General features: G+C 42.6%; 1 protein-coding gene and 1 long non-coding RNA gene across 2 annotated transcripts in view; one reads left to right on the top strand and one right to left on the bottom strand.

Annotated features, from left to right (window-relative positions):
- The window catches only part of LRMDA (leucine rich melanocyte differentiation associated), a 603331-nt gene that overhangs the window by 568367 nt on the left and 7103 nt on the right, over positions 1-27861 (top strand). The gene's annotated exons all lie outside the window — the stretch shown is intronic.
- LOC128350444 (uncharacterized) lies at positions 18767-22428 on the bottom strand. Its single transcript, XR_008319328.1, has 3 exons — positions 22315-22428; positions 20970-21147; positions 18767-19085 (listed from the first exon to the last, which is right to left on the bottom strand). It is a non-coding gene; the product is annotated as an uncharacterized LOC128350444 (long non-coding RNA).

A 27861-nucleotide genomic window follows, 5' to 3' on the forward strand; every position in this document is an offset into this window, starting at 1 on the left:
TTGAATCCAAACTACACCTGGAGTAGAGAACAAGAACTTCTTTAAATATATCAGAAGTAGAAAATCTTTCAGGGAGGCAGTTGGCCCCTTAGATGATGAGAGTGTGAAAGGGATTATTAAGGACAATTCCCTAATAATTCATTATAAAGAAGAGAAGCTGGATGAGTTCTTTGCATCTGTCTTCATGGTGGAGGATACTGACCATATACCCTCTCCAGAATTGAGCTTTTCAGGTTTAACAGCTGAAGAACTGGGCCAATTTGAGGTGATAAGGGAAGATGTTCGAAACTGTCTTAAGAACATAAGAACAGCCCTGCTGGATCAGGCCCAAGGCCAATCTAGTCCAGCATCCTGTTTCACACAATGGCTCACCAGATGCCACTGGAAGCCTACACGCAGGAGTTGAGGGCATGCCCTGCCTCCTGCTGTTACTCCCCTGTAATTGATATTCAGAAGCATCCTGCCTCTGAAGCTGGAGGTGGCCTATAGCGCTCCAACAAGTAGCCACTGATAAACCTTTCCTCCATTAAGTTATCCAAACCCCTCTTAAAGCCATCCAAACTAGTAGCCAACATCATATCTTGTGGCAGAGAATTCCACAAGTTGATTATGTGTTGTGTGAAAAATACTTCCATTTGTTGGACCTAAATTTCTTGGCAACCAATTTCATGGGATGACCCCTGGTTCTAGTGTTATGTGTGTGAGAGAACTTTTTTTTTCCTATCCACTTTCTCCACACCATGCATTATTTTATAGAACTCTATCATGTCTCCCCGCAGTCTTCTTTTTTCTAAACTAAAAAGCCCCAGGTGTTGTAGCCTTGCCTCATAAGAAAGGTGATTTAGGCCCCTGATCACCTTGTTTGCCTTCTTCTGCACCTTTTCCAGTTCTACAATGTCCTTTTTTAGATGTGGTGACCAGAACTGTATGCAGTACTCCAAGTGTGGCCACACCATAGTTTTGTATAGGGGCATTATAATATTAGCAGTTTATTTTCAATCCCCTTCCTAATAATCCCAAGCATGGAATTTGCCTTTTTCACAGCTGTTGCACATTGAGTCGACACTTTCAACAAGCTGTCCTCCACGACCCCAAGATCCTTCTCCTGGTCAGTCACCGACAGCTCAGATCCCATCAACATATACTTGAAGTTGCATCCCAATGTGCATCACTTTACACTTGCCAACACTGAACCGCATTTGCCATTTGTTAACCACTCACCCAGTTTGGAGAGATCCTTTTGGGGCTCCTCACAATCTGTTTTGGATTTCACCACTCTAAATAGTATGGTATCATCTGCAAATTTGGCCACTTTGCTGGTCACCCCAACTTCTAGATTGTTTATGAACAAGTTAAAGAGCACCAGTCCCAGTACAGATCCCTGGGGGACCCCATTTCTTACTTCCCTCCATTGTGAAAAGTCTCCATTTATCCCTACCCTCTGTTTCCCGTCTTTCAACCAGTTAGCAATCCACACATGTACTTGTCCCCTTATCCCATGACTGCTAATTTTTCTCAAGAGTCTTTGATGAGGAACTTTGTCAAAAGTTTTTTGGAAGTCTAGGTATACTATGTCAACTGGATCACCTTGATCCACACACTTGTTGACACTCTTGAAAAGCAAATTACCAGGGCCAGACAACATCCACCCAAAAGTTCTGAAGGAACTCAAATGTGAAATTGCTGATCTCCTAGCAAAAATATGTAACTTGTCCCTACAATCAGGCTCTGTACCCGAGGACTGGAAAGTAGCCAATGTGACTCTGATTATCAAAACAGGATCCTGGGGCGATCCAGGAAATTATAGGCCGGTCAGCTTAACTTTGGTGCCAGGTAAATTGATGGAAAGCATACTTAAGGATGAAATTGTTAAACATATAGAAGAAAAGGCCTTGCTGAAGGAGAACCAGCATGGCTTCTGCAAGAGAAAGTCTTGCCTCACTAACCTTTTGGAGTTCTTTAAGAGTGTCATTAGGATGATTACATTGAAGGCTACAGCCACTTCCCCCACACCAGCTGAGTCTGAGTCAATCCCAGGCTAGTGGGTCCAGACTCTCACTGCCTGATTTAGGATTGTGCCCCAGTTTTGGTGCATTCCTAGACAATCCCGCCCCCCACAACCTTGGACACCATAAATACTTTTATGCAGTTCACAAGGCTGAAAAAAATAAAATATTAGCGACTATAGGTGCAGGTCCATTGTATAAGTAATGATAGGTTAGTGCTAGGGCTGTCAGGTCTCAGGGTTTTATTTGGAGTTTCAGGGATCTGGCTGCCTCTTCCCCAGAGTCTCCATGCAAATGACTAAAATCTCAGTGTGAGGAGCCAGAATCAGAAGGATAGGATAGCCTTTTCTGCTTGGCTTGGGAGCTTTTGCTATTCACTCCATCCTGCATCTCCATATCCAACAAGGGTTCAGAAAGTGACACCATTCCCCCACAAGGCTTTTCCCCTGGCTGACTGCACCATCCTCCCCATATCATCTGTATTTAACCTGTCCATTTAGTAGGGATGTGCAAGCCAGCTCGATTTGAACCACGGTTGAGCCAACCTAGTTCAGCCGGTCCAAGTTCAAACCCAATTGGCCCCAGTTTGAACCAGACCAGTTCGGAGGTCTACTGGTAAAGGGGAATATGGTGAGGATTCCCCTTTACCAATAAAACATCAGGGGGGCTTCCCTAAGGCTAGGAATGGGCTGGGAGGGGAATCAGGCAACTCGATTTTGAGGGGCAAGGGCAGCAGCGCCCCCCAATCCCCACTGGCCTCCCCTAGAGTAGCCCAGGAGAATAATGGCCTGGTTTGGGCCTTCTCCAGCCCATTCTAGTGTACCCCCCCCACCAACCCCCAGATGCTGCCAAAATTGAGTTAAGTACCATTCACTCCTGCTCCCTCTCTAGCTTTAAGGAAGCTCCCATGCCACTTTACTGGTAAAAAGGAATCCTCACTGGATTCCCCTTTACCAGTAGACCCCTGAATGGGTCTGTGAACTGGATTAAACCAGTCCGGGCCAGGTCAGTTTGAATCCAGTTTGAATTCATGCACATCCATACCACTTTGCTCTCAAGGTTTGATCTTCAAAAGTCTTGGCAAGTAATGTAGTCTACCTAGATTATTGAGCCTGAATTTAGAAGAGCTGTGTTCAGATTCCTGCTCAAGTAGTGACTTGCCAAATGATCGTACTGGATATTATTGTTTCTGGATATCAGCTTTAGAGTTTTAATTGTAGTATGTCACTTTGCAAAGACATGATATTAGTCACGTAAAGAACATGACTAATATATACATATATGCATGCACAGAGAGAGGGAATTATATTCTGGTCACAAGTATTTGAGGTGGTATGTGTGTCCATGTTGGTCGAGTCATATCATTCGTTTGTGAGGTTGCCTTGGGGGCAGGTGTTAGTTCACTCTCTGCTCAGCATTTATATGCTGTCCTGGCCCAGGAAAATTTAGAAATGGGGCTTGGAACCTTTTGGGGAGGGAGTTTATATCTGTAAAATAGGAATAATAGAGGCCTGTTTCACTAAGTTGTTATAAAGCACAAAGACCATTGTACCAACTTTTTAAAAACGTATTATTGATTTTTCTGTGAAACCACTTTGAGAATTTTGGCTGAAGAGCGGTATATAAATATTCATAGCAGTAGTACTTATCTGTCCTCAACCTTCACCACTAGGCCAGCAGTGGCAACCAAACCCAAATCCAGACCTGGAGTCTTGACTGCTCTCCAACCCAGGGTCACTGAGGGCTGGAGCTGGAACCAGAGCAAAGGCTTAATCTGGGACATTGAGTACCACAACCAGAAGCCTGCTGACTAAGCAAGGACAGAAATCCAGATTCTTTGTATTTGTACCAGACAGGGAAATATAGACGCTTCATACTGACTTCTGATTGCAGGACCAGATGGGGCACCATCCAATTATTTTCTATGCTTGAAAAAGGATTCTAGGGGTTGACCACTGTCCCAAGTAGTTCAACCTAGACTAGGTCCCAGCATCAAGCCACGATTCCCTGATAACCAAAAGGGAAATAATCGTATTATTTTTTGACATGTCAAGGGAACATTTTGATTATGATATTGTATTGGCATACATGCAATATGTTGAAACTTGTGGCACTGTAATGGCTGTGTTTTAGGACGTTTGTATGTATTTTGTTCAGAGATGTCACAATTGAAATTCAGAGCCATAATCACAGCAGGACTACATTTTTTCTCTCCCCACCCCCCTTTAATGTGCTTACATTTTTAAAAAATGCATGTAAGGTAAATTATGTAACATTTCCAAACCATTTATTAGCAGACCATTATTGCTCTTGAAGCCTGGGGGTAGGTCTGCTGTCATAGTACATAAATAATTCAGTACAAACAAAAAAAATTTTAAGCCATTTTAAAGGTCTGACTTAAACTGACACAAGGCAGGACTTGTAAAGTTAAAGGGAAATGATATCTTCTTGCTGGTAAAGCTGTACACAAAGGTTCAAAACAATGCAATATAAACAGACAGATGAGAAAGGTTTAGCATTGTTGGAATCAAATTTCAAGAACAGGAATACTGTTCAATATTGATTGTGGTGGTACTTACTCTAAGTGTGGGGGACTGCTGATTAACATAAATATCAGACACAGAAGTAAGGCTACTCTAAACCATTTAAGGACTCAAGGAAAGGAAAAATGAAATACTTCCTTCAAAGTCATCACTTGGAGCAGGGCCACATTGTTTGACACACAGAGATTACAAGAAAAGTAAAACAAAAGTACTAAGAAAATAATGTTTACTAAAAGGAAATGACAAAGCATTGCTTGGGTTTAGGGATGCGCACGAACCAGGTTGGAGGTCCAGCGTTCGGACTGGTTTGGAGGTGGGAGTTACCTTTAAGGAGCAGGGAGGGCGCTGGTGTGGAGCTGCTGCATACCTCCTTGCAGCCTCAGTAAGCATTGGTGCACGTGTGCATGTGATGCATGTGCATATTAAGTGGCCACTTCCAGTACGATGCTGATCGGGACTGCAAGGAGGAATGCAGCAGCTCTGCGCCAGCTTTTTTTTTTTTTTTTGAGACAGCACCTGTGGGAGGTGGGAAGCGACGGGGGGGATGGGCACCCTCCCTGCTCTTTAAAGGTAACCCCCCTGCCTCCCGGGAGTTCACGAACCCTGTTCGTGCACATCCTTACTTGGGTTCAGACAACCAGATAAACCATGGTTCATGTGGGCATGAAGATGACCTGAACCCACATGATCCTTCCTCCCCTCATTCTCTAACCCCCTCTGCTTACATCAGTTGACATTGTGGTTTGTTTAAACTAGAGCACTGCAGCTTTTCTAAAACCAGAGTTGTGCATTAGCTGTGGTTCACAACCCATAATGTATTTGAAACCAAGATTCAACTCTGAATTTTCAAATGCTGGCTTAATTGTGGTTTGTAAACCAAAGTTAAGCTGTGGGTTTGGGTTCAGATGAGTTGTGAGGCTGTGGTTTAAACAAACTACAATGTTGACATTGTAGCTCAGCTACAGACCTGAGGAGGAAAGGGCAGGAGGGAGTATGCAGGCTCAAAAAAGACCAAACGATGGTTCATTTGGTTATCTGAATCCAGTTTATTTCAAACTGCAATCCATAGATTCATTCCTGTATGGCAGGCCCCAAAAGAGTAACTCTGTCACCACCGTGCAAATGGTATGGGAAGGACACAGGAATCAGCAGTAGGTCCTCAGCAGCTGCCCAGATGCATCAACCCTGATGCCAGGCCTGCTGTGCTAATACTTTGCTGTGCAAAAAAACCCCTCTCTATTGAAGCAGAGTTGGATTCGTACCGAAAGCAGAGCTGGATGCGTGCTAAAGCCGAGCTGGATTCATACCATTCCATAGTTGGTGGGAGGTGTGCCCTTGAGGTTACAATAGTAATATGCACCCATAAATTGGTGACTCAAGTGCAGTAAGAACAGTGTCATTAATTGATTAATGAGCATTTAGGAGGAAGGTAGAAAACACAGGTTGCATGCCATTTCTGTACAGAAGAACTATATGCATGCCGTGTTTGCTCTACAGCTGTCCTAATTCTCCTTTCTGTGTTTAATATGCATTTCCTATCATGTTGAAGGGTCAGCAGGGCGAATCCAGGAGCCAGATGGTTTACCTCTACCCTAAGGAAACATAGTGACACTTAGCTGGGCATTGTACCAAATAAAGCCCAGACAAGAATCCAGAATAAATGTGGGGGCTGGTTTTAAAATGTGAGCATTTCCTTGCATTTGCAGCTATAACTTCCTTGAGGCACTACTAGGGTTTTTATTTATTTATTTATTTAAGTCTTTCCCCCCAGTAACTGCATCTAGGAAAAATTACTGGGGTGGGGGATGGAAATGTGTGTGACTCGTTTTATTTACGGCCCTTGCTCTGAAACAAGTTTCAGTTATTCTAATCTGACTGAAATAAGAAACCATAATCCATGGATGAAAAGACAGTGGACAAACTCAGTTAAATCTCGAGTACCCCGAGGACATATATTTTGTCCATTTTTCTGGTTCTTTATGTCCCTTTCCCTCCCCTCCCCTCCTGCTGCCGTTATTCCCAACTTTTAACTTTTGAAAAGCCAAGCAGTTTAAGAGGCCGGGCCTGGGGAGCTGATTGGTATGCAGCACCAATTTCAGGATCTGTTCCCAAGCCTGTGCAGAGTGAAAAATGGCCTGCATTTTCTTGATAGCCCATGTGGTTGTAAAGAATAAATGGCTAATGAATTACAGATGAACATTGACGCAAATTAATCTTCCTGATGTCCCTGGGTTATATGGCAGCCATTTAAAAGTTTAATCAATACACTAAAGTTGAAAACATGCAGGCACTGCAGTTGTTTGGATGTAATAAACATCAGAGGGAAACGGGAGGCTTGTACCCAGTCCATGTATCATAATGACAGGTATTTATGTTTAATGGACTAAATATTTTTTATTGGAAGAGAGCAAATGTCAGCCTAACTTTGTAAGTCCTGCATTCAACTTTCCTTTGTGGTTGGTGAGAGACGGCTGACATGTCGCTGAAAATGAAAGGGTGGGGGGGATGCCAATAGAGACAAAGCCAAGGATAAGGAGCTGCATTTGCAAGCACATCCTGCTGTTTTTAACGCTCCACAACCATTCATTAAATAAAAATGTTAAGTCCATTTCTAGCATTGCTGTAAACCGTTTTACTGGGGGAGGATTTTAATGGGTATTAGGGAAAACAAGAATCAGCCGCTGCCAGATACTCTTTTTCTTGCAAGCTGATTATTTCCAGGATCTTTTCACAAGTTTCAGTTCTGGAAGATTTATAATTAGCCTCTCCCCCCGCCCCAGTCACTTGGAAAGACAAGGAGAAATAGGGAAATGACTTTTAGAACTTGCATTTCCGCAGACTTTTCCTCTAGAGCAGAGTAATAGCTCTGTATATGTTTTCCAAACACTCTGATATTAATTGCACTTTGAGTCCATAAATTTCAGAGCCATCAACATACTCATCTTTGCTATAAACAGAAGTGTATGTGGAGAGGGGGAGAGGCAGAGAGATCATCATCCTGCTTACCAGTTTCTCTTATATGGTATACATGGTTTGGGAAGAAGAACAAGGTGAAATAAAGCTAATTGTGATAATAGCCTACTCACTGCTACATGCTTGTGTCCCACTTTGGCAGAACATGGGATTAGTGATGAGGTGTCAGATCTGGCTCATGCCAAGTCAGGAGGGCAAAGGCCCTGGGTGAGGAGCAAGGCTGGCTTATTTCCTGATCCAGTGGCAGTAATGCCTCTTCTGTGAAGCAGATGATACAGTAACCTTAGATGGCAGGCCTTACAATGTGTCCAGGGCGCTTTCCAGATTAGACCCTGCAACGGGGTCACGTTGTATCTCAGCAGAGGCGCTCTTACCCCTGGACTTTGGGGCTGAAGTCCAGGGCCTCCACAGCCCCTGGGGGCCCCCAGATCCTCTTTAGTCTGTCCTGGGAGGTATGGTCACCCGGCAGAGCATGATGATGCTTAATTTGCAGGGGTGGGGGCCCTCCAAAGGCCTTTAGGTCTAGGTTCCAAAATTACCTAGGTGTACCTCTGTATATCAAAAGTGTACTTCCACATTTCCTGTATTGTGACGCTGCAGTCCCTATGCAGGGTGCTGTTCACATCTCCAATGCCTTGTTTCTAATTTAATCGCTACAATATAGAGCTAGGACATCGTATATCCGATGTAAGAAAGTTGCTGGTTTGGGGGGTTGTTAGTTTCCATGAGGCTGCTCCCCCTGCTGCTTACGTTACGTTACCCCCGCTGAACAGAAGCATTTTGCTGCTATTGAGCAGCTAATCTGGAAAGTGCCCTGCTCTGGCCTTTTGAGGTCTCTTTGCTCATGCAGGTGGTCATCCTGTAACTCCCCTTCCCTAGTTTGGCATTGCTACCTGTTCATCATATTTAGAAGAACTTCATATTTGGGGGGTGGGGGTGGGCGGGCTTGTCTATAGTAAGGAGAAAATATATTGTGTGTGGAGTTTGTCCACATTTTTTTTTTATAGAGGCAAGAGTTCTGTATCACAACATTCTCCAGCCAGCAGTGCCTTTCGTTTCAAAAATAAGTGCTGTTGAGAAAATTATTGCTTCTGTGTGCAGTGAAAAGCAAAAGTGTAAGGTCATTATTTTGTTCGTCTTTGCTCTGAAAAATGAAGTTGCTGCACCATGATAAGGGGCTCTATCATGATAAGCAGAACCAAAGTAGAGGCATGGAGGGAAAGCAGTTCTCACACAGGGACACCAGAAGACCATTGGAACTTAGGGCTGTAGCCCTTGTGAGTTCACTTGTAGTAATAGTCGGCAGGGCTAGAGCAAGTTTCTTTTATATTCAGTCTCCAGTGGCACCATTTTGATAAAGTTTGCATCAGGAAATTTGATATGCTTTAATTACTATTAGGCTTGAATTGCTATTTTCCAACTGATTTAACAACTATCAGGCATGAGGCTATTTTCCAACTGCATATTTAATAATTAAAATAAAATGATGCAACTGCCCACAATTACACTGAATCAACAATAGACTTTTGAAATTACGCTCCTTTTGCCCACTGATGGGAATGGCTGGAGTGTCTATGATTTGACAGGTGAACTGATGGAGCCCAGGATTAGGAGCCAGTATGGAAATATGACAGTTTTTCAAAGTAGCGGGGGGGGGGAGGAAGAGGCACTCTTTCACTCTCTCTTGCACCGACACTGCCTTCTTCCATTTGCCTTCTCACCCCCATACGAGACCATCCCCCAGTGGTGGGACATAACACTGCCAGCACTGCCTCTTCTTGGCACCCCCACCCCATCTGACCAGTAGTCATCAGGGCCAGCACACAGGAGGATCTTCCCTTCGTGGCCCCGTGTGGCACTGACATTTGCCATGTGAAGGCTCTAACTTGTAATGTAAAGGCAGAAAGAGGACTCTGCCCATTTGTAAGCAATTTAAGGAAGCATGCATTCACTTTTCTTCGCAAGCTGTTTTGAAACATCTGAAAGGCTGTCACACAGAAAAAGGAACCACCTTGTTTCTGTTCTTTCTGAGGGCACAATTAGAACCAATGGGCTGGAATGACCAGGAGGAAGATTTTGGCTGTGCTTCAGGAAGAATTTCCTGTTAGAGCCGTTTGACACTGGAACAGTCTGCCTTGCACAGTGATGAGCTTTCCTTATCTGGAGATTTTCAAAGAGGCTGGATGATCATTTGTTGGGGATGCTGTAGGAGTTCTGCAATGAGCAGGGGGTTGGATTGGAAGGCCTTTAATGTCCCTTCCTACTCATCAGCAAGGTATGGTAGTAATAGCCATCTTCTACTACTGCTGCCCAAACCACCATCGGGAAAGGACTGAATTCCTGTTTGCATGTCTTCTAAAAATAACACAATGTATACAGATGGACAGCTTTCCACGTGAAGTGATGTGGATGTAAATCTGGACAAGACAGAAGTGCTTCTGCTTAGTAGGAGACCTAGCCTCGGATTAAATGAATCCCTCATTCTAGATGGAGTTGTACTTCCCCTGAAGGTTCAGGTGTGGGTGTGGGGATGCTCCTGGATCCAGCTTTGCTCCTGGATAATCACAAGGCAGCCATGGTTAGGAGTGCCCATGCACAACTTCAGATTATGGGCCAGCTGTGTCCTTTCCTGGAAACAGCAGATCTGGCCACTATCACCCATATTGTGGTCAAATTGAGGCTTGGTTACTGCATGGGGCTGCCCTTGAAATGTGTCCAGAATGCTGTGGTTAGGCTGCTGCAAGGAGCCTAACCCATTATAGGAGCATGTGACCTCTATACTGAATCATGTTAATTGGCTTCACTGTTAGAATTTAGACTGTATATTCCATGGGACGGAAATCTGTCTATTCATTTTGCATGTTTTGGCGCAGTGTGGGAGTAACTTGTCTAGGTCACAAGAGGTTGCCAATTCGAATCTCCGCTGGTATGTTTCCCAGACTATGGGAAACACCAGTCACCAGGAATCGACACTGACTCGACGGCACAACTTTACCCTATAAAACCAAAACTTAGCCTGTCCCCTTAATTATAGAGGTTAATGGCAAAAATTAACCTTCTTAAACTGTTCACCGAAACCGGACTTGTAAGCAGCCACTCACCTGGTCTCATTTGCAGTAAGGATCACTTTCAGGAAGCCAGGCTTGAGGGCTTCATTAAACTGGAAGAGACTTGGTATTGCGCCCTCCCACCGCCCTTTCAGATTATCATTCTGATGCAAGAGGTTCAGATAGGTACAGTATTTCCGAATAGGTGGGCTAGTAAGAATGTTTGTTGAACTATTGGCAATGCTGAGCTATACAATTAACTTATACCATACTATATACATAGGTAATTATATTTTGATGTTAGGTTTTACAAAGTACCCGTGAAGATTATTTCATATCTCATATCGTTGGTTCAGATTTGGTCATAGTGCTGCTTAGCCAAATTCTAAGGTGAATGGAGCCTGTGGAAATGTTCAGTTAATCTGAAATTGTCTGAATGTGTGTTGAAGTGGAGGATGACAAACAGATCTGGCAGACCATGGTCCTCCTGCCATGTCCGTCTCAAATGTCTGAAAAAAATAAATGACAATAGGAAGAGAAACCAGGTTGAGAGAGAAGCCTGTCCATCCCATGCCTCTGGTGTTGGACCCACATCTTTGACAGCTAAGTCAGAAATCAAATAACTTTTGCTTCTAATACTGTATAATGAACATGTTATTTTAAAAAATGGGGTCGTCTTCAACATTACCCTGCAGATATAACGCTGTTTTCTCCCAAGTCATACTGCATTTTATTTTGACAAAGAAAAAGCATTAGAGAATAGGGATAAAAAAACCCACCCACTTTTCATCACAAAGGCTTAGGGAGCTAATAAAAAAGCCCCTCTCTCAAGATGTTGTCATGTACTGCTTGTTGTTTGCAATAGTTAAAAGAATTATTAGAAAACAAAGACAATTTTACAAAAGACCTAAGTCACAAAAAATGCTTTAATAACATTTACATCTGTGTATCGTCCATGCCTCAAAATGCAACCCATGAATAACACATAAACTATGGCATATAAAGAGCAGGCACACCAGCACATCATTTAAAATCCAACACACCCCCATCGTCTGCAGAATCAAGTACACAGCAGGAATGGTTCCAGTTGATAGACGCACAATGAAGTCACCGTAGATGAAAACATATTAATTATGTTCCTCTAAGGTTACGATAGGAATGGCTGAGATTCCCTAACTGTCCCATAATGCTGCTGCTCCAAAAATTCATCGGGGGCGGGAGGAACGTATGATGTTTAAAAAATGGCACTGGAAATTGCCGAGGATTGTGTTGGCATAATCCTTCATTTGTAACATGCTTCCTGACTGAGTCAACAGCATGTGGTGGTAACAGAGGACAAAACCAGAGAGAATTGCAAACCAAAGAGAGTGGAGGGGAGGGGAGGGAAAAAGAGAGATTCTTGATCCAAACAGGCATCTTTACCCTACATGAGCTAATTGTAAAAACAGACCATTTCGAAAATGCAGCTGTTATGTACTTAAGGAACCGCAGCTGGGAGAATTGCTTTGTAGTGCTCTTCTGTTATCAGAGACATCAAGAGATACTTAATAAAGAGAATCCAGAGGGCAATGTTTGAGGGCATTTTTTGTGTTGTAGTGCTTTGTGTTATTTCCCAATATTTGATACACAGATGATTAGAGGAAAGGTCCTTAACTGGGCATTTCCAAATGGATTTCTTCTTCTTCCAAAACTTTTGTAGGTTGCTCTTTTATTTTTACCCACTTTGTTAAACAGCAAGTGCCAATGTGGTTGTATGTATAAGACAGGAAAACAAAGATCTCTTTCAGACAAAGCCAACCTAATTCCATTTGTGTTGCACACCTTCATTCTTATTTTTGTTTCTTTTCGAGTCAGAGGAGCATTCCAATGCTAGCTCATAATTAGGTGTGTTTGTAAGTTGTTTGTCGTCTCCTCTGACCTATATTCCAAATGCACTAAGTAATTCTGGGGTTTCCACAATCTTTAATTTCATTGTATAGAATGTCAAAGTATCTTTTCATCTGTAATAGGTTAATAGTTCTTATTTTGATGCACTTTTAAAATCTTGGCTCCAGGGAACAGTATTTCAGTGAGGGTTGAGTCTAATTGCTAAATAATACAGTCTCTGTCTTGTTTTAAATGAGTAATACTTGAGTTGTAAGTGATGATACTGTATATGTGTAAACTGGGGCTATTCCTTCATGGTGTTTGATGGTGCCACAGATGTAGGTGTTTGCAAATGTAAGCTTCAAGGTATTAAAACATTGTGCCACATCGTTTTTCGTTCATTTTATATATGCTCCAGATTATGTATAATTGATGGCCTGCATTTACTGACATGGGTGGTATACAGATGTAAATGTTATTATAGCTTTTATATTTTATGTTCGCTCTGAAATATCATTTTGTCTTTGAATAATATTCCTCTTCAGATTTCTGGGGGTGGGTAGGCAGGATGTGTGTGCGCGTGCCACTGTATATGTGTGTGTTATCTTTAAAAGGGAATATGAATTGGATATTGCACATCATATATTTCTTAAAAGTAATTTGGAATTTTAGGATATAGGATTGGCGGTGACTGATAGGCTGCCTAGATGAGCTATACCCCATTGAAAATAACCGCGCCGGTACATGCCTACATCTGTCTAACCTCATAATTCACTTTCACATTGGGTTATGGATGTCTGCATTCAGTGAGTCTATCTCCCCTTCAGGTATTATTTCAGCCCTTTGAGATAATAAGGAAAGTTTAATTGCGTTGTTAATTGATTTTTTGCACAACATTATTACCTTGATTGATTGCCGAGTTGATGAAAATGTTAGACACAGGCAGCGTAAAGTATCAGCCCCGGTAAGGAGTGGGAGCCTTGCGGAGAATAGATAACCTTGATGTTAAGAGCTATATCCTTCAGATATGTCTTCCCTTGACATATTGATGGCCCTTGAAAAGGGAAAAGCTGATTGTATGCAGAATGCAATCATTAAACCTACTTCAGCCAGCTCTTGATTAATTTGTTTTTTTTCCTGAAGGATCTAGTTAAAGAGAAGGCCTCACTAGTAGCAACAGCAGCCATTTCCCAGCCGTCAGACTGTTCTTTAACCCTCTCCTAGTAGAAAGAAAGAAAGAAAATGATGATATTGTGTTAGGGGCTACTTCTCAAGTCAGGGACTAGCCAAAATATTGTGGTATAGAGGATACAATTGGCAACTCTTACCCGTACATAGATAATAGGGACATGATCCAGTGGGAAATTCTCATGTGCAGGTTTCATTGCAGTGAATGGAAAGAGATGATCATGAGGAAAGCTCTCTCTCACACACTCTGCCTCCCTTTAATATGCCACAGATCTGCCACCTGAGGTGACTTTGTCAGCTTGCCTTATGGCAGGATTGACATCTGCTGATTTTTAAGTTTCTAGTGCAGAAAGAGTATGTGGGGGGTGCATAAAAAGATATTGTGAACCAAAGTCTCTTTCATGAGAAGACATGCACATTTGTGCTTTCTCCAGAATCTTGCTGTTCATGGGGCCTCCCTTATGGAGATGTGTATATTCCACATAGGGTTGATACCAAAACAATTTTAAAAAGTGAAATTTGAAGTGAATTTAAAGGCTTCTCCCAAGGAGATCTATCTGAGAATTTTTAAGGGATGCCAAATGAGTTTCTGTAAGCTAAGTGACTTCCCAAGAGGCTTCTGCTATCAGTGTGCACCAACTGTTTGATCCCAAACCGCTTAGCCTCGAATCAGGCCAGTTTGCCATTTCAATCACGAACTGGACCTGAGGTGGTCCAGTCCGCAATTGAACCAAACCAAGCTTGGTCCATGGTGGACTGTTTTGGGGTTGAGGGGCTATGCTTGTAAAGCCCCGGGAATCCGGCGAGGATTCCCCTTTACAAGTAAAGGGGTGGGGAAATCTTTGAAAAGTGTTCTAAAGGGCAGCCGGGGGGGGGGCCAAGATAATTACTGGCTCAGCAGTGGCCGCTGTCACTCCCACTCTCCCTCCAGGGAAAAGCCCAAGTGCATGGCACTCCTTCTCTAACAACCCGCCCATGCGGCGGTGTGTTTCCAGCCTCCACACATCTGTGGAGGATGCACAGAAGATCCACAGAGGATGCCGCCGGGGAGTGAGTGCTGGCTGCCACCAGGCCAGTAAGAACCTTAATATACTTCTCTTGCTGCCACCACCCCCGCTTGTCCTTTAGAAGACTTTTCAAGTATTTCCCCACCCCTTTGCTTGTAAAGGGGAATCCTTACCAGATTCCCCTTTTCAAGTATAGCCCCTCGAACTGGTTTGGTCAAACAGACAAGACCAGCCAGTCAGTTTGACCAAATCTGGTTCAAATTCAGTCCGAATTTAAACTGAACCACAATTTTTGGTGTGTGCACACCCTTAGTTTCTGCATATCTCTAGTTCCATGCATATTGGAATTTTCACAATATTTTTTATCCTTGCAAGTTTTTGAGTATCTATAAGCTATTAAATACAGATTTGAAAAAGAGGGTCAGCATCCAAAAAGCTACATAGACTCATGGAATGGACTTTCACTAGTCCAGGGTTTTTTCTTCTTCTTTAATAGGCAGATATACTCACTTGCACACACATCATATCACAAACTGGTGGGGGTTATTTTAGGTTGGTTTTTAAAAAGACCCTAATATTAATATCAAAATAAATATATTATACAGAGTGGTAGGCTTCTTTTTGAGAAGGACAAGCTTCAAGTCTGTTTGGGCTTATGGAACTAGTTTCACAGTTCTTTAAATCCTCACCCAAGTCACTAATGTAGTGCTACTACTGACAGTCAATTAGCAAAATAGCAAATATACCACCATCTGTTGTCCATATGAAATATATTGTTTTCTATAGAGGGTGCAGTGCCCATTTCTTACCTTATGACTGGAAAAAGAAAGAAAAAACCTGGACAAATTATCTGTATTTATGGTAGACAAAGATCCTGACCATAAAAATTAACAGGTGGCAACTTGATTGTTGACTTGAAATAACCTGGGTTACCCCAGCATCTGTTAAAGGGAATGTGAGTCACTTACCACAGAACTGATTGGTCAGATGGGCTGTGTGGCAAATACTAGTTGAAAGCATTTTCTTTTTCTTTGACACAATTTACTGCTGGTAGCAGCTGCAGCTGGGTCAAACAGACCCAAATGCAAACAGTTTATGTCTAAATATCCTGTTTTACACTAATGAAAAAGGCCTTTGGTCATGCTTCTGTGTGTGATTATCTGGGGATGCTACAATATAATTATCTACCTGGTAAGAAATATCTGCTCGAAGTGGTATATTCACACTCTGTATTCTCATGAAAGAAAGTAGGGGATAGCCTCACTTCTCTCCCACCATTGTGATCTGGTTCAGATGATACCACCCAATGATCTTTCCAGTCTTGTGATGAGCGACAGGTATGCAGATGTCGCTTCCCCCATGCATGCCGCTGCACCACCAACCACATAATTATGAAGGTAGGGCCAACTGTCCAAACCACCTCTCAACATGCAAATTACATACTTATACTATTTAATTTGCTCATGAGGGGGCAGTTCAGATGAACCCCTTTCACACAATTACGTAGAGGCAGGCTGAGAGGGGGAGCAAAACGTGCACACACATGTCCCTCATCAGGAGGCTGAAAGGGGTAATTGGGCAATATCCAAACCAGACCAGAGTGGTGCGGTGGTGGGAGGCTTTCAGAAGCTAGGAAAGTCTGAAGTACAGTAGTTGTAAGATCAGTACTGAAGCCATAAATATAACAGAAGGTAAAATCAGCTTGATTTAAAGAAGTACGTGCCATTCACTTATACAGCACACATTATTTCTCATGTACACATGAAATTCAACCCTCTCAGTTTTGTGGAAGCATTTTCAGGTCAGCATAGACGTGTTTGAGATATGAAGTTGCCTTATTCTGAGTCCATTGCTCTATATGTCACAGTACAATCTTTCCTGAACTGGCAACTACTTTCCAGAGTTTTTGCCAGAGGTCTTCCCAGCATTTGAGAAGCATTTTAATCTGGGGCCCTCTTCATGCAAAGCATCTGCTCTTCCTCTGAGCTGGGGCCCTTCCCCTCCTCTTTAATGGGCTTTATTTAAATCTCTCCGAGTCTTCCTCTTGGTCTTCTTTCCCTTGCTGTTTTGAGAAATATCCTTGTCACTGATAATCTGGGTTTGTGAGCAAAGCTGGAACATTTCTTGTGTGGCCAGATGTGTTTTATTATTAGGTCCAGTGTGTGGAAATCCCAGTTGGTTCCTGTTAAATATAGGGACATGTTAGTTTATAGTGTAATAGTCTGACAAATTTTGAATAGCTATGTAAGTGAATGGTATTTTCAGGTTGTCAGAGTATGTGAATACTGATTAACTAATACACTCCAAAAGCTTTCCTTGCTCTCTGTGTTGTTGTAAAAAGCATTTGCTAAGCACCATATTTGTTAGAAAGTCATGGGTGCTTTTTGACTAAACTTTAATGAGGCTGTTCTTAATGGAAATATACTAGCACACACACACCCTTTGAATTTATTGTTTAATTTCTCTACTGCTTTTATTAAAACATTTCCTAAACCCCTGTCTTTTGTGTCTCCTGTAAAAGCACCCACAAATTTGAATCTTCAGAGGGAGAGGGAGAGGCACAGGGTCCTATGCCGACAAGCCCACCTTGGGCTTCCTGGAAGGCAGCCCACAGCTTAAGCACCTAGATCAGTGGTTCCCAGCCTAGATTAGGGATGTGCAGAACATTCTGAACTTAGAATGTTCCAACTTGGAACAGGCCATTTGGAGTGTTCTGAGCTTGATACCTCAGGAAAAGATTAATTTGAGGCAAGACTCCCCACATTCTTTAGTTTACACTGGTTGAGGACACATAGTGGTGGAAAGGGGAAAAGCCTGTGGACGGCATTTGACACTACTGTTCATTGAGAAGACAAGTCGTGGGCCTCTAATGTTGGGTTTGGGCCTTGTCATTCAGAGTGGTGTTCACCGGCTCATACAATGTATCACATGGAGTGAAGATGACATACTTTCACTTGCCCATGTTTTATTTAGATCTTTTCAGAAACTAGCTGTGGGGCTGCTCTGTGTGGCCAAGGAGAGGTGTTTTGAACCACATTAAATCTTCACAATGCTCTAGCTGGTTATAGCAATGATTAGAACACAGAAGTCCTGAGTAGTACTCTTCAACTTGCTACTTACCTTCTTGTTCCAGGCAAACCTTGGACTGTCAGAATCAATATGTGACAGAGCTCCTATGCCTTTGCTAGAAGACCGAGTTGATAGGTGTCGATAATACTATATAGTGGAATGTGCTGACATGTTCCTTTACCATAGCTAGAAAAGGTGCAGAAGACTTGTCCCATATTGAAACTGGCAATCCTAGAGGGAAGGAATTTGTCCCTTGCTTTGTGACTTCTATTTGGAGGCTCATTTAGACTAAACCATCAGGCAACAGCAGTGTGGCTAGTTAATTCATTACAATTTGCCTAGTGCTCTATTGTATCTGAAGGAGAGAGAGAATGTTTTCTATTTCAAGTAACTATAGATTTCACTAGACACTCTTAAAATCCAGATCCAAGTTTAGGACTTGCATCCTATGCAGGGGCGGAGCCACCATTGAGCAAATGGGTTCAAAGAACCCAGGCTGCCAATGAAAAGGGCCACCAAAGTACCCATTGTGCATGATGTCACATGCAAAGGGGGTTTTCCCGATCGCCAGAGGGTCCGCCCTAGTCCTCCCCTTCTCATTTCCAGGCAACACCTGCTGCCTGGGTACATTTATTTCCCTTCCTCCCCCTCCAGTGAGGGAGCAAATGCATCCAGGCTGCAAGGAAAGAAAAGAAAATAAATGCATCCAGGCAGCAAGTGCTGCCCAGAAATGAGATGGGGAAAGCTCACTCGGGGCTCTCCAAAGCCTGGGAACTCTTACGTGCACATGGTGTCATGCGCACGGGTGTCACTGGCAGGGCCGCGGGGTGGGACACAGGCTGCAATTCAGCTGGCTCCACCACTCTTCCTATGTTAACGTTAATTTGACTGCATTGTCAAGCAGCAAATAAAAATAAAATTAGAAGTGTTAGAACATTGCATGTGGAATAAAAAACCAGTAGTCCAGGCTTAAAGTCAATGAGGCAGTCTAACTTTCTACAGATTGGTGTGGTTAAGCTTTGAATAAGGCTTTGGAACTCAAAGGAATTTCCAAAACATCTGAGCTTCTCTCAGTCCAAATATGCAACATACTGTACAAGGTTTCCTGATGAGATGGCTGCCTTTCCCCCCTGTTTAGGTTCCCTTTTGTGACCCCTTTTGGTAGCCTTGATTGAGACTTGAGTCTGACTTCTTCTGAGTGAGGCTGAATTTTCAGGCTGACTTTCTGTGAGTGAGCTGCAGACCTGGAAACGCGTGCCAAATTCACTAGCATCTGAGCAAAACGAGACACTCTCACAAGCATCAGGTAGTGGGATGGGGGCTGGTTCTGCGTTTCACCGATGCTTGAAAACACAAATCAATCAAGAACAATCCAGATCACACCTGCTGTGAGTCAAACAGAAAGTAGCAATTAATATGTCTGGAGACCAGAGCAAATAATTCCAAGTGACAAAGTAGAGGAGCCAAGCCACATATTGCAGGGGGAGTCCAAAACATCACCTTCAAATAATGAACAATATCTTGAAGTTGCCAAAATTTTCGTGTTTGAGAAGCCTTTCTGTATTAGATCTCCTCCTTTCAGTGAGCTGAAAACATATCAGCTGGGTCTCATGTTCTGTGTTTTCTGTTCCTCTAGCCAGAATAAATTAAGACTGCTCTATTGCTGCCCATCTCTTTTGACACTGCTTTAGCTTAGGGGAAAACTACACAGTGAGGTTGTTCACATGATCAGGCGGGCAGTGGGAAAGGCTGTTTGAATTCACTTCACTCACCCCCAGACGAGCACTTGACTTCGCTAGGAGTGCAGACTACGCTCCCAGAATATCTGTGCTGCATGGTACAGTGCGGAGCTCTGAAGGCCAGCATGACACGTCCTAGCCTCCGAATATCACACAATGCACTGCACATCATGTGTGATGCACTGGAGGATTCATCTGGAAGTCGGGCACTATGGGTGCCAATCTCTGTGTCCTCTGGAGCTGAACATAGCCCCAGTGAACACATGATCACAGAGCCCGCATTAAGGGCTTACCCAAGGCCTTAACCCTGGCTAAGGGCTGGGTTTCAAAGTGGGGCTAGGCAGCGTTGCCCTGCTGGGATCAGGCCCAATCCCAGCAGTTCTCATGCGCAGCCTAACCCAAGCAGGGCTTCCCTAGCCTGGATTCAGGTGTGCATGAGAACAGATTCATTGTCAGATGTGTAGTTTTGCGCTTGCATGCTTGTTTTTCTGACAGAAGTAGTAGACACTGGAACCCTATTCAGACATTGTACGTGTGTATAGGTGGCTGTACATGTGAACATGTTTTTGTGTGACTAACCATACATGTGCTCATTTTAAAAGTGAACATGGATGCAGGCCCCCTCAAATACTGGGTACAAATAGGAAGTATACGACTGCACATGTGCTGAACCTAATGTGTGAATTAACTGTATGCCTATAGATTTGTTTAGGTGTACACTGTGCACAGATTGTACATGAGCTGGACAATGTGTGAATAGGGAGAGGGCCTAATCCAGATCAATCCTGCAGTGGAGGAAAGGGATTTAAGGCCCGCCCCCTGGTCTCAGTCTGGAATCCTCCCCCACCCCATAGCTGCCCTCACCCTTAGAAAACCAAGCACACAAAGGCCAAGCTACACATATGATGCAATGTGCAGTTTTGCCCGTAGGCTGATATAAGCATATGCAACTCTTCTAACTCCACAGAACATTTCACCATGCAGAAGTATACATGTTGTTGAGTATAATCATCATGCAGTATCGTGGGTATAAACATACAGAGACAATAAAACTTGAGTTAGAGGACCCAAGAGCCATAGATCCAATGAAGATCACCATATACCCAAGTTCTGCAAAAATTTTGCAGAAACTCCCCACTGCCCAACCCCTTTTCAGCACAGCACATAGAGCAATTTGTTTCCCTTCTTCCCGAGAAGTCACTGTTTAAGAGGCACTGTGTATTTTTCACATGGCAAGCTTCCGTGCCCACTGAAAATGCCAACCTACTTATTAAACTGTCCAGATTTCCTAGTATAAGCATAGTACAAGCAATAAACAAGGAAAACCAGTGGGCACACTCTACAGACCCACATAGCATAAGAACATAATTGCTTTGCTGAGTCACACCAAAGATCCATTTAGTCCAGACTTCTGTCTCTGGCAGTAGCCAGCCTGATGCCCCTGCGAAGTTCATAAGGAAGGCATTACTGAGAGACTTGTTTGTCCCTAGCATTTAGTAATCTGAGTTTGGAGTTTCCTTTAGCTACATACCCAACTGCAGTTGACAGAGATTTCCTCCATGAATCTAAACGCCATTTAAACCAGTGACCATCAGCACACTTTGCAGCAAGGAATTCCATATGTTCACGATCCATTGGCTAAATAAATATTCACACCTTCGTTCGTCCTGAACATATTGGCAAGTCATTTTATTGGATTACTCTAGGTTCTAGAGTTTTGAGACAGACAGAAATAATTTATTTAGGGTATGTTTAAATTATTTTGAACAATTTCTGTCTTATCACCATTCAAAATTACTTCCTCTGTCTGTTTTTCTGAATTATAAAATCCCAAACTCATAAGTCTTTTTTTTAAAATAGAGAAGATGTCCCCAACCCCCTGATCATTTTTGTTTCCTCTTTCTTGTATTTTTGCTAGCTCTAATTTACTTTTCTTTAAAAAGAGAATGGCTAGAACTGTACGCAGAATTTCAAATGTGGTTACACTACTGATTTGTATGACCTAAAAGGTCACCACAGTGACAAGGAAAAGAACCCAGATAGAACATAAATGCCTTAGTTAAAATGTTAACCAAATTCCCATGCCATCTTAAAAATTAAAAAATGTTTTTGGGCATGAGTTTTCATAGGCAAGACCTTATGACATTGGATGCTATGTGATAAAGTGGGCCTCTGCCTATGAAAATTCATGCTATGATAAATGTGTTAATCTTTAACATAGCACACAATTCTTTATGAGTTTTACTATGACAGACTAACATGGCTTCCCTTCAGGATTTCCCCCAGTTAAAATATTTTCCCATCACTGGTTACCACATCGCTGAAATAAAATGAGCATAAAGTCCACAGCGATCCCTTTTATTTCTGTTATAATCATCTCTTGCTAGTTTTTCAATTGTTACTTAAATGGGAGTGTGCAGAATGCCTGAAGAAATTATCAAAACATTTTTTCCTTCCTGCAACAGACGTTTCTCTCAAACAGGAGCCTGCAAATTTGCCTCAAATTTTTGCTTTCGGTGAAATTTGATGGCAGCTCTAGGTCCAGATCTTATAAACTCTGCCCACTGTATGGAGAGTGTGTTTTACCAGCTGTGCACGCTCAACAAGGCATCCAGGGAGAGGCAGATGGCATTCACGGCACAGCTTGCCTAACAACCAGAAATGCTTTCTGTGGATTCCAAATAGGCAGATATAGAATCCCTCCCCATATCCAGACACCTTTCACCACTCTCATTGGGCATGCCTCAAAATCCCTCAGATATTTGTCCAAGCTGGAACCTCAAAATTCACCTCAGAATTTTGCTTCAGATGAAATTTGGTGGCCACTCTACTGTTTAGAATACGAAGGAAAGCAAACAAAAATAGCTGATCCTTACCCTTGGATTACAAAACAGTGTCCTATTTTTGTTAGCTCTGCGCTGGGAATTTTTAGTCCACCAGAATTCAGGTTTCCATGCACAAGGCTGAAAGCATTTAATGTATGAATTCAAACCACTAATCCTTACAGAACATAAAGTGGGCTGCAAAGAAAGTAAACAGGATTGCTTTAATTGTCCTAGAAGAATATTTAGTTTGCTGGCTTTGGCCTCTTTGTTTGACAAATGAATGCTGCCCTCTAGTGGTCAAGGCCTTGACTCAAAGGTTTTAGCTAAGTGTGTTGGGAATAGATTTCTCAGACCTTTTAGGAAGTTGCTCTGCATTCCCAAATGCGCTGAAATTAAGGGGACTTCTTTCAAATCCTGTGTTTAGTCGTGTTAATTATTAATGCCAGAACTTGAATTGTGTAGCAGCATCAATCAAATATGAAAATATTTTCTCATCATTACTGTATGTTTTGGAATCTGCCCTGTTTCTGTCCACTAGAATCTATTTTGAATGCCAGTGAGACGTGATGTACTGGGATCCTCGTTTATACACTCATGTATTACTCTTGCAAATTACATCACCTTATTTTATACTCCAGTTTTCCTGCCTGTGTGGCAGAAGTTCTGCTCTCATTTGGAGGCTGATGGCCACACAGAGAGCTTCCGTGCATGCCGAGGGGTTTCTGAGAATCCCCTTTCCTACAGCAACCCACTTCATGTAACAGCCTCACCCAATAAGATGCTCATCAAATTTCATACAATTTCAAGAGTGCCCCCCAATGCCGAGGAAGCATGGGGATGTACTTGCATGTACCTTTGATCCCATCCTTAATATCTACTACTTCTTAACCCCATTACAATCCAGTATGGGCCGTTCTTACGTTTGCTTATAAGGCATATTTTTAGTGACCTCTAATCTTAACAAAAGAAAACTACAGGACACTGTGGGCGCCAGGAGCTGAAATCAACTTGATGGCACACTTTACCTTTAATCTTAGCCCAGGCACAGCTTTTGCAGGGAAGAAGGGATGAAGAAGTCCACTGAAGACTTCCATCTTTCTCCAGATATTTGATTGAGTCTGGATGTGTGGTCTTTACTCAGCAAGACAATATAGATAGCCAGCTTACTAAGTGGTTCCAAGTACAGCATGATAAATTACTACTTGGGAAATTGTCATCTCTATTGCCCAAGGGCTCATCATCCAATATTCTGCCTAATACATCATCCTGTTTCTAAAGCACCGCCCCCCCCCCCCCACCACACACACACAGCTGCCTGTTCAACATTTTCTAGAAAACCACCAAGGAAGGAAATTTCATGACCTGCCTAGTCAGTGTGGTGAATCAAGGTTTTCTTTCCATACTATTGAACATCAATTCACCGCTAACCCAGTGATTTAAATCCATCTTGTTTGTTTTCAGTGACCACAGTAGACATTTGTTCTTCATTGACCTTTGGTCTTCATTGTGACCCACAACTGGATTACACCCCACCATAAAATACGTTGCATCAAAGATGTCATCATCATAATCCTTTGAACCTATATAAGCTTATGGAATTGTCTTATGCAGAGTGAGATCATTGGTCCATCTAGCCCACAATTGTCTGTGTTGGTTGGCTGTGGTCCCTTAAAGTCTTAAATGGGTATTACAGCCCACCAGTTTAACGAGTGGCTACATGCATGCCATCCACAACGTCACCACAATATTGAGGTAACTCTGAGTGAATACAGATGGCCGTTTACCAAGCAGCAGGCTCCCATTTAGCAAATAGACACCAGCATATTTGCTCTTTGTGTCTCTTCCAAGTCTCTCAGTCCATAAAACTCAATCTCTCAAGTCCACATTCACTTGTTATAGGCTCACACTGGGCTCCCCTCTTTATAGGGAAAAACCCTATTCTGTTGTAATAATTTATATATATATATATATATATATATATATATATATATATATATATATATATACACACACACACACACACACACACACACACACACACACGCCTTTATGCAAAGTCATCAACCTCCTCACACGCAGGGGTCACAGCTAGTTAAACGGTTTAAAGTATTATGCCCTAAATGGGTCCATTTTCACCAGAGGGAGTGGCTCTGTAGATAGCATATGCTTAGATCAAAGGTCATCATGTCACTGTCATTCAAGGAGGAAAAGATTCTCTCTCGCCTGCCCCCCACCCCACCCTCCAAATGCAGTATGACATCTGAGGAACAGTGTGTTGTTTGTTCCTCTGCCAGGGTATGCATAATGGAAACATTAGCTCTGAGATCTTTTTTTAATCTGTCAACCTAATGGCTGGGCTCCTTAATGTGTTAGAAGGCTTTAAACTGTATCTCAGCCTGTGTCATATAAAGCAGCCTATAGTATGGGGCCTGACTAGATCATGGTGACATAATACAACACCAGCACAATAGAGCTCTTATTAAATATTAGCTTGTCATCTTATTACTAGGGACTTGAACAAGTGGCTCTATTTTTTCCAATGACATGGGAATTTTAGTTATTTAAAAATAAGTTGAATGTGCATCTTTGCCCCCCCCCCCCGCCGCTCCCCCATTTCCTCTCTTTAGCAAAAGAGTGTCCATTTCCTCCACAGCTGCAGTGGGAATTCTGAAGTGCATTTACACCAGGCTGCGCTTAGTTGCACATCAGCTTGAATGCCAATTTACACTCCTTCTCTTGGCCTCAGATGCAAACTTCACATGTTTTTCTTCCTATTACCTCCTCCATTGCAACCCCTCCCACTGCAATCCTGCTTTTCCTACAATCTTGCTGGCAAGATCTAGTATGCTGCTGCTCTTGTCTGTACCTGCTACTTGCGAATATGTCCTTGCTTGGACTATAATGCCATGGATTAAATATGCTCCTTGACTTGATAGCCTTAGTGGAAGGGAAGAACCAAGGTACTGGCAATTTGGCTTTTAGATCTGTCAATATCCATCAGGCAGGTGATCCACCTTTTCATTTTTTGAAGTCTTATGTGTACATATATTCAAATATACATTCATGCTTGTTGTGGTCCACTATCTAGGACACTCAATTCCCCAACTGGGAGAGGCAGAAGGTTCAGGGGATGAGCTGCCACCTGACCATTCAGGAGCAATCCTGAGTCCAGAATTACCCCCGTCTCTTTAAGGGAGAGTGTGGCTTATTCTTAATGATACATTTTTCTTAATAGAGTGTTGTTTGTTCATGATAGAACTCTTTGTTTGGAAGTATTTTGAAGACATCAATACATAAAATGCTACCAGGAGAGCGACATAGTTTTAAGTACTGATTTGAATGAAATTTGACCCAGTGACATGATCTCACATCTTGAAAAATGCCAACTGTGATTGCACTACGAAGCATATATTGTATGCTAACTATCCAAGAATTCTAAGCAATGCATACCCAATTTTTTAAAAGACTAATATATTTATAACTTGCTTAAGTATGCATGCATGTATTTATTTATGGGGATAATTGGGCCTCCCTCCCCCTGCACCCCAGCTCTGGAAGGTCTATCGTACTGACATTACAATGTAGTGTTCAAGTGAGACCGATCTCTCAGTGCACGCGAGCGATTGCAAGATTGTTACTTACCCGGTATAATTAGAACATCCATTCCGCAGAGGGAAAACATTTAAAAGATAAAGGGTGTATTTAAAAATGAATCTTCCCAATGCAATTTTTTCATAATTATAGTTTTAACAGCTTATGGTGATGGTGGAAGCGGCTACTTAAGAAAAATTAGGAGCCTCATTTGGGGGAAGATGATCCCTCAAGAGACCTCATGTTGTCATTTTTCAAGAGCCCGAACAGAGAGCTCATTTTGAATGGAGCTCACTGCTCCTGATGCATTGGAAGTATACTTAGCTTATTATGACCAGCGCTGGATATTTTAATTAAAAATGCCACATATGTCATTAAATGTGGCAGTCTCATTCTCTCTTTTCACACATGTTTGTGGAATTATTTTCTGAAAAGGCATCCAAACGAACACATCATGGACACATGCAGAAGGATGTGGTGGACGAGCTGTGATCCGTACAGATATAGAAGCCATCCGTTTCCTAAATCCACACATGGTTTATCTGATCGTCAAATGTTTTCTACTGTAGCACACAACCCCCCCTATAATTTTCACAGTTTTCTACATTTGCTAAGAAGGGGGACAAGGTTTATGCGTGGGGGGAGAAAAGGGGATGAATAACAGCCACCTCATTTAAATCATAAGGAAGCCTATTGTTTTACAAATAACCTTCATGATAAAAAAAAAATTGAGTCTCATGACACCATTTTCAACTGTGCTTTTATCAGGGCCCTCTGAGCAGAAGTGTGTACACAATCCGCCTGGCAATCGAATCGCAGCTGTGCGGCTTGGTAGGGACTCTCAGTGGAGACAACACTTCGTTAATTTAAACAATTGTAGGCTGCAGGAGTTCAAAAAAAAATTCAGCTGACTTTAACTGTCACTAGCCCAAGCACCTTTATCCCCAGGCGAGCAGCAGCAGCTGGATTTCATTTCTTGCTGCCAGACTGTCCAACATCTTTGCTGAACATCCCAGGAACTGAGCGCCTTTACTTTAAGGATTTTATTCAAGGTGACAGCTCCTCACACTTTAGCGTTCAGATCACCTCAAGTAGCTGAGATCTCAGTGAAAATGAGAGCACTTCTGCAGCAAACTCCAAATTTAGATTGACTGAGGTTATCCTTAGGCCTCCAGGACCCAACCTCCATGACAGAACAGGCCTGCCAGGAACTTTAAAACTACAGTAGAGTTTGTAATGATGTCTGGGGAGAAATCTTCTGTAGGAACCATGGAGAATACTATAAGTGATAGGAAAGGATGTCAGGTTTAGTTAGGGCTGGAGACAGTGTTAGAATATACGTGGCATAATATGGCACCGGTATCTCTGTCAGCATCTCTGTTTTCTGTCACCGCACACAATTCCGGGCCTGTCTGTAGCCCTGACAGTGTCTTTTCAGATCAGGTTATTGCCAGCCCAAAGACTCGCTCAGCACACCGCCAGATAGCCCCCTTTGTTTGAAGCCTGCCCTTTTGTCATTAACGCACTTGATGTCTATTTAAAATCTGATGGTGAATGCACTATCTGTTTTCCTGTCAAGAGATCATTGACAATATTAATACCTCATGTCCTTGCCTCATTTTCTAAGCGCTGACACCTAGCTGCAGTCTCCAGCATTCATCAAACAGCACTCTCTCACCAGGATCTCCATAAACAGTCCCAGTCGCTGAGAAACATGGCAGCCCTGTTATAGGATTTTTATCAATGTTGTCTACCAAAGTAGCCTGAGGAATGCTTTTAATAAACACAAACAAATGTTAATAAAAATATACTTCGTGGTCTTTAAATTTTAGTACTTAAAATCAAGAAGCCCATTCAGCCTTTATATTAAAGAGGGTAATGATACCCATGATGTGCATGGGACAAAGATGTCCTAGAAGATAAAAGCCCAGTCTTCCAAGCACACTGCTTTCTAGGAAATGGCTGCAATTCAGCCACATGAGTCATCCGCCATTGCCCAACGTTGGC

Source organism: Hemicordylus capensis, chromosome 3 (assembly GCF_027244095.1).
Source record: "Hemicordylus capensis ecotype Gifberg chromosome 3, rHemCap1.1.pri, whole genome shotgun sequence".
Classification (NCBI taxonomy): Eukaryota; Metazoa; Chordata; class Lepidosauria; order Squamata; family Cordylidae; genus Hemicordylus; species Hemicordylus capensis.